Below are 7,334 nucleotides of genomic sequence, written 5' to 3'. Positions count from 1 at the left end.
TTTGAATGCTTATTGATCTATTCAGGTTTTACATTTCTTCTTTTAGTTTTAATATATCATATACTTTTATGAAATTTTGCTTTTTCTTTGTTTTAAAATTGATTGGTATAAGGTTTTTCAATATATTCCTTATTATTTTTAAACGTGATATGTCTGAATCTATATCCTTTTTATTATTCCTAATAAAAATTCTGTGCTCTTTCTTGCTATGTCCCTGTGGTAGTTGTAAAACAAAACCTCCAAATCCTTTGAATCTCCTCTCATCAAGAAGTGGGGCCTATTTTCTTTCCCCTTGTATCTGAGTGGACTCATGACTGCATTGACAATAGAGTGTGGTGGAAGAGATGTGGACTTGCTGGCTGACTTCCTGAGTAACAAAAGATGACTTTCGTTTTCTATGTTGTTTTGGTTTCTGTGTGGTTTGCTAGAATTTTTGTGTTTAGAGTCTTGAGCCACTATATATGAAGTTTGGTGACTCTGAGGCCACCATACTGTGAGAGAGCCAGGTACATTGATGGGTCACGCGTGTATTCTGTTTGGCAGTCTTTGAGTCATTCCTGGCCAGGGCTCCGGACATGTGTGTGGACAAGCTCTTGTATGATTCCAGACCCTAGACATTGAGGCTGTGAAATTGTGAAAAACATAATTTCACAAAAACAAGGGACTTGGTGTTTTCTCAGCTGAGGCCCCAGATTTTGTGGAGTACAGATTAGTCAACTAGTTGTTCTCTGTTCAAATTCTTGGCTAACAGAATCCATGTACATAATGAAATAACTGTTTTAAGCCAGTGCATTTTGGGGTCATTTGTTACACAGCAATAGTAACTGTAGCCGCCATATCTTTAAGTAAATGAATAAATAGATGAACGAATGAACAAATAAAATAGGTCACTGTGTTTTGGATGGGATTCTGAGGCATATAATTTTACAGGTATATTAAAAAAAAAAAGCAAAGGCATTCGATGCCTTCAAGGGTAATTCCATTCATCATGATGGATTTGAGGCCTCTTTGGGAGATCAGGACATGAAAATAAGCATGGCAAAATTATAGAACCTGAGATGAGACTATTATGCTGTATCCTCCTTGGAGGAAAGCTGCAATGGTCCTCTATTTAGGTCAACAAATAGTTAACATATGCTTTTCACGCCTGAACCAATTTCAGCTTTAGATGAATGTGTGATTGTTACTCAGTTCTTGGAATTTTATAATATTTTTGATTGTAGCTGATTTGCTCTCCATGAAAGAAAAATCACAAGGGAATACTCATCACTAACACAAGGCCCAACTTGAAGAATTACCTCTGAATCATAAATTTTATGAAACCATGTTCTTCAACATTTGATTTATATTTTCTAATTTGCTGAATTATATACATCTCCTCCTGAAATGTAACTTGAAGTCCAGCAAATCCGAACCTTTGTTTTAATAGTAAATGGGGACCAACCCTTATTGACTCAGATATATTGGTTGTGTAGCCTATTTTTTTATTTTGGAGATAAAAGGCATTTAATTTTCTCCCTTCAGGGTGATGATTTTCAACCTGTTTTGAATTACAACAACTTTCTTCTGATTTGCTTCATTTCACAGCATTCTCACTTCCTAACTGAGCTCTCTGAGCTATTGAGAATAAAATGCTATAAGATTCATTTTATTTAGAGACTTATGTCATAATCTGAACTAATTGGAGATACTCTGACATAGCAGAGAAAACTGCTTCTCTAATATGAACAGGGAATTCTCATGTTTTTCTTGTTGGAAAGGTTATTTTCCCACAATGTTTACATCCTCTTCTCTCTTGCTACTTCCCTGAGGTACGTCTCACTGGTATGACCTGCTTCCCTAGCTCAGGGCACAAATATCTTCACAATGCTTTCCTTTTCTAATTAAAGGCTTGCCCCATTTTATTGTGCTTCACTTTATTGCACTTCTCAGCTATTGCAATTTTTACAAGTTGCTGGTTTGTGGTAACCCTGCTTCAAGTAAGTCTATGGGCACCATTTTTTCCAACAGCATTTGCTTACTTTGTGTCTTTGTCATTTTTTGACAATTCTCACAATAGTTCAAACTTCTTCATTATTTTTACATTTGTCACTGTGATCAGTGATCAGTGATCTTCGATGCTGCTATTGTCATTGTTTCGGGGTGCCACAAAACATGCCCACTTTAGAAAGTGAACTTAACTGACAAATGTATGAGTTCTGGCTGCTCTGCCCACCGGCTGTTCCCCTCTCTCCCTCTCCTCAGGCCTTCCTATCCACCAAGACACAACAGTATTGGAATTAGTTCACCTCCCATTCCAAAAATCCTAGGAGCCTGAAGAATTATGCTAAATCTATGCTGCCTATGTTTTATAAATGGAACAATAAAGCCTGGATCATAGCACATCTGTTTATAACATGGTTTACTGACAATTTTAAGCCCACCATTGGACGTATAGCTCAGAAAAAAATTCCTTTCAAAATATGACTGCTCATTGACAATGTACCCGGTCACCTCAGGGCTCTGACGCAGATGTACAAGGAGATCAACGTTTGCATGCCCGCTGACCCAGCACCACTCTGCAGCCTATGGATCAAGGAGAGATCGACTTTCAAGTCTTCGTACTTAAGAAATACATTTCATAAAGCTATAGGTCCCATAAATAGTGATTCCCTAGTGGATCTGGCAAAGTAACTTGAAAACCTGGGAAGGATTTACCATTCTATACGCTATACAGAACATTTGTGACTCACAGAAAGGGTCAGAATGTCAACATTCGCAGGAATTTGGGAGAATCTGATTCTGTCTCTCATGGAAAACTTTGAAGTGTTCAAGACTTCAGGGGAGGAAGTAACTACAGATGTGGTGGAAATAGCAAGAGAACAAGAACTAGAAGTGCAGCCTGAAGACGGGACTGAATGGCTCCAGTCTCGTGATAAAATGAACAGATGAGGAGCTGCTCCTTACAGACCGGCAGAGAAAGTGGTTTCTGGAGGTGGAACGTAGTCCTGGTGCAGGTGCTGTGAAGACTGTAGAAATGACAACAAAAGATTTAGAGTATGGCATAAACTCGGTTGATAAGCAGCCGCAGGGTTTGAGAGGACTGACTCCAATTTTGAAAAGAGTTCTACTATGGGTGAAATGCTACCAAACAGCATCGCGTGTTACAGAGATGTCAGTGAAAGGAAGAGTCAGTCAATGCAGCAGATTTCATTGTTGTCTTATTCTAAGAAATTGCCACGGCCCTTCCAGCCTTCAGCAACTGCCACCTGATCAACCCGCAGCCTCTGCCAGCAAAACGATCATGACTTGCCGAAGCCTCAGATGATGCCTAGCATTTTTAAGCAATAAAATATTTTTAAATTAAGGTATGTCCATTGTATTTTTAGATATAATACTGTTGCACATAGACTACAGTGTACAAATAACTTTTAAAATAGACTATAGTGTACACGTAACTTTTATATGCATTAGGGAACCAAAAAATTGATTTGACTTGTTTTCTTGAGATATTTGCATATTGTGGCGGCCTGGAACTGACTTGCAGTGTCCCTGAAGCATGCCTGTAGTTGCTTGAACATGGGCTCGCCTTCATCAGCAGGACGTCCACTGTCTCCGCCTTGAAGCCTCATTTTCAGTTAGAGTTGTTGAAAGGCCTACCCCTTTCAAAGGGTAGTCCTAGGTCCACATGCCAATGGAGAGAGAACAGAGGTGTCTAGCTAGTTCCTGCAGGAGATGGCACCCCAGGAACCCACACCTTTGCGTGCAGCTGTGCTGATGTGTCTGATAGTCCAAATATTCATACCAGATTCCTCACATTTGAGATTCTAGGGTTGCATTCTTTAGTTTATACCCGCGCTCTCAACCAATGTTGATTTTGCCCTCCCAAGGGGACATTTGGCAAAGTCTGGGGACACTTTTGGTTGTCCCAACTTAGGGGAACATTAGTGGCATCTAGTGGGTAGAAGGCAGTGATGCTGCTAAACATCCTTCCATGCACAGGACGGCCCCCCACTTCCCTTGCCATTACGCAGTTATCTGGTTCAAAATGTTCAGAGCATGGAGGCTGAGAAACCCTGGTTTCTCTAAATGATTATTTACACCAGTATGATCTGCCACTGCCCCCAGCATCTGGAAAGGTTTAAGATCTCAGTCACAAGCTGTGCCAGCAACTCCACTCCCCCCTCACCTTCCCGTGGCCTTCTGAGCTGTGATTTGGACCCGGGTGACCAGTCCACAGTCCACAACCTCCTCTCCTCAAGTTGGGGTTCCCCACCATAGTGCCAATATCCCTTCTGGCCGATTAATGCTATTAGGACCAGCCAAATTTATCAGAGAGGTTTTAAACTATGGAAGTTCAGGAGAAAAGAGGCCCACTGTCTAAATTCCTTTATTCCCCTGGAGGTTCCTTGGCCATTTTGTAAATTTATTCGCTGTCACTAAGGACTACAAGGGGCATGTGAAAAGGGCAGATCAGTCATGTCACAGGAAATCCGGTTATATCCCCATTTGCCAGGGCAGTAGATGGGTGTCCCTTGTCTTATGTTTGCATAATCAAGAAGAGTCGCTCAAATAAGCTTTCACTGAAACAAGATCTTATCCAAGGTGACTTGCTGGGATCCCTAGAAGGGGGAGTAGCCGGCAATATCTTGATAAAAAAAAAAATTATGTCTGCTTCAAAGGCACTCTGACCCATCTATTATTTTCTCATGTCCTGTGAGACCACAAATTGTACTGCATTTCCTCCAAATGCACCAAAAGCTAAAACGCTTGGGAAACATAGGCAGTTTGCGAGATTTGATTTAGGAATGGCCTCTCTACTGATTCCAGGTCAAGAATTTTTATGTCTTGCTGCCTGCAGCCACAAGCCCCCAGAGAGACATTGTGCTTTGTCCCCTGACGCACAATTCTTGGGGACCTGGAAGGGGGACTTGGGTCTTTATACTGGTCCAGATGATATTTTGATACAGAGAGTACCCAGGAGCATCTATTCTCACTGTCTGATTTCTGCCCACATTGAGAGCCTGTATTTCTCACGTCCTGAGATGGACCAGGATATAAATAGAGCTGTTTTGGACTTGCCTCTGATTTCAATCACTGTTGATGCTTTTGGAATTGCATGGCCGATTCCAGGGAACTGTCAAGCCAGCAGATCTGTGGAGTCAGAGCCTTCTGTAAGTCGGTAACTGCTTGTGTTCTCACTATTTGGGAGATGGAATTTGGAGCAGAGGGCAAAGGCACGCTTGCTACTCTGCATCATTCTGCTCTTTTAGGCTTGGACTCTGAGGGGCTCTGACATACTTGAGGGGCTTACTAGGGTAGCAGGCAAAGATGGTCAGTGCCACGTACTGTCTAACCAGGGAAGCGACCCTACAGGAGGAGACTGGCCAACTTCGATGGTGGCCTGTGTGTCCCACATGTTCTCACATCTAGTCACCAGTTTTTAGTCACTCCACTATAATTCCTCTCTCTTTTCTTGGGGATTTTAGTAAAATCTTACAGTTGTTCCAACATAGTGTCCTCTGCGCTGTGGACAAACAAAGGATTTCTATCCATCTTGGCACAGCAGGATAAGAATAATTTCAGGAATAGAATGGTGGTAGAAATCGCTCAAATCCTCAAAAGACAGATGACTTCTAGTAGGGGGAGGGAGACATGAGTTTTGCCACTTACCTTACGAAAATTCTCCTCCTTCGCTACCAACCTGGGTTATTTTACTAAGGGATCCTGGGTTTACACACACACAACGCTTCAGGGCTATCTCTTAACTCACATCTCCATTGACCTTGGAGAACCATCTATCATTATTAACAAGGCTTCCCTCTTTCTCTGGCTTCCTTGCGTTTACCACTAGCATAACAATTGACACATCATTTGTCTTCCCCACTCGGTTCTCATTACTCAGGGAAATTCCTGGCACATAGTAGACACTCAATAAATACGTGTTAAATGATTAAGGGAAAAACCAACACATGAGGGGGAGTTTTCATTATTTGAGGGCAAAGACTTATGTCTAAGAGTCTGAGAAGCACAATCTCTCCTTGAACCAGTGAGATTGATTCCAGAGCCAGAAAAGCTACTTCTGTGAAGTTCAGGAAGCCTGTCATCAGTAAAAGGGGTTCCTAGGGCGAATGGTCAGGATGGCAGCTTTAGGAGTACAACTGGACCCCTGGCCTCAGGTCTTAGTATCTGCCATTTGCTGATGGATAGCAAGGCAAGTCGCTTTTTGGTTTTAGGTGATGTCTGATTTCAAATGATAAATTATCTGCACATTTATGTATCCATCCATCTGATGTTTATTAAGTACTTGCTGGGTGGCAGGTATAAGAGGTTCAAGGATGTTTAAGATAAAAAAAACCTTACCGTCTAGCTGTTTACCATCTAAGGGGGATTGGAGCTTCTCTCCACGGTTATCCAGTCAGGCCTGTGGTCAGCCACAGTAGCAACTGCAGTGTTGTCCTTGTCGCTCCATTTTGTTGTTAATTGAAGCGTTTGTGGAAGAGCAGCTTTTAAATATGTGCTAGGCACTGGGAGGAGATGAACGGAATGGAAGGCAGTAGACTGAGGCTCCAGTCCTGTATTAGACACCACTGACAAGTCCCTCGTCTTCATGGATCTCTGTTTCCTCTTCTGTAACATCAAGTGGGAAGAGAAAGATGATCTCTAAAGCCTCTCCCAGCTCACACTTGGATTGTGTAAAATCTTAAGAAAATGTGTCCTCTAGTGGAGTAGTTCCAGGTGCTGGCCGCTAGAGGTCAGTACCTTAAAAAGTAAACTGGCTGCATTCCATTCCGCCACCAAAGTAAACCTTGAGGCGAAGCAAAATTACTATTTTTTTTTTAACTTTGTTTTGGGAAAGAGGAATTATTCCCAAAGAAACAGTTTTCCTTTTAACGTACTAAAGCTTGTCATCCCTAAACGCCTTGTGCTAGACGCTCTCTGCAGAGCTTACTGACAATGTTAGTGCAAGAGGTGGATACAGCCCTGGTTAGTAAAGCACTTACGGTTTCTGCACAGACCTAAATGCGCTGATGTCCGTGTGCCAGGATGAAAGAGAAACTGAAAATGATTCTTCTGCAAAGCAGGCCCCTCAGCATATCCAGTGGGGGCTTGCTCCTATCCATTCACTGAGAATTAAAGGAGAAATAGGTTTGTAGATGATTTCTTCTCTCACAGATGTGGGATGGGGATGGAATGATTTCCTTCCTCTCTCTAAGATCCTGCCACCCTGAGAAACAGGAACTTCTATTCTCCTATTAGCTTGAAATTGGCAACGACTTATCTCTATTTCTCAATGGCTCCTTCCAAAGGGAGAGGTTAGGAGGAGTAATTTCTCTGCCTGGTGAGAGGGCACG

The 7,334-nt window shown here is 42.1% G+C and overlaps 1 long non-coding RNA gene across 1 annotated transcript; it reads right to left on the bottom strand.

Moving 5' to 3' along the window:
* Positions 1-2,944: 2,944 nt before the first annotated feature.
* LOC118930173 (uncharacterized) lies at positions 2,945-7,334 on the bottom strand. Its single transcript, XR_005031905.2, has 3 exons — positions 6,999-7,334; positions 6,343-6,609; positions 2,945-2,999 (listed from the first exon to the last, which is right to left on the bottom strand). It is a non-coding gene; the product is annotated as an uncharacterized LOC118930173 (long non-coding RNA).

Source organism: Manis pentadactyla, chromosome 5 (assembly GCF_030020395.1).
Source record: "Manis pentadactyla isolate mManPen7 chromosome 5, mManPen7.hap1, whole genome shotgun sequence".
In the NCBI taxonomy this organism is placed as follows: domain Eukaryota; kingdom Metazoa; phylum Chordata; class Mammalia; order Pholidota; family Manidae; genus Manis; species Manis pentadactyla.
This window is presented reverse-complemented; position numbering and strand designations above follow the sequence as displayed.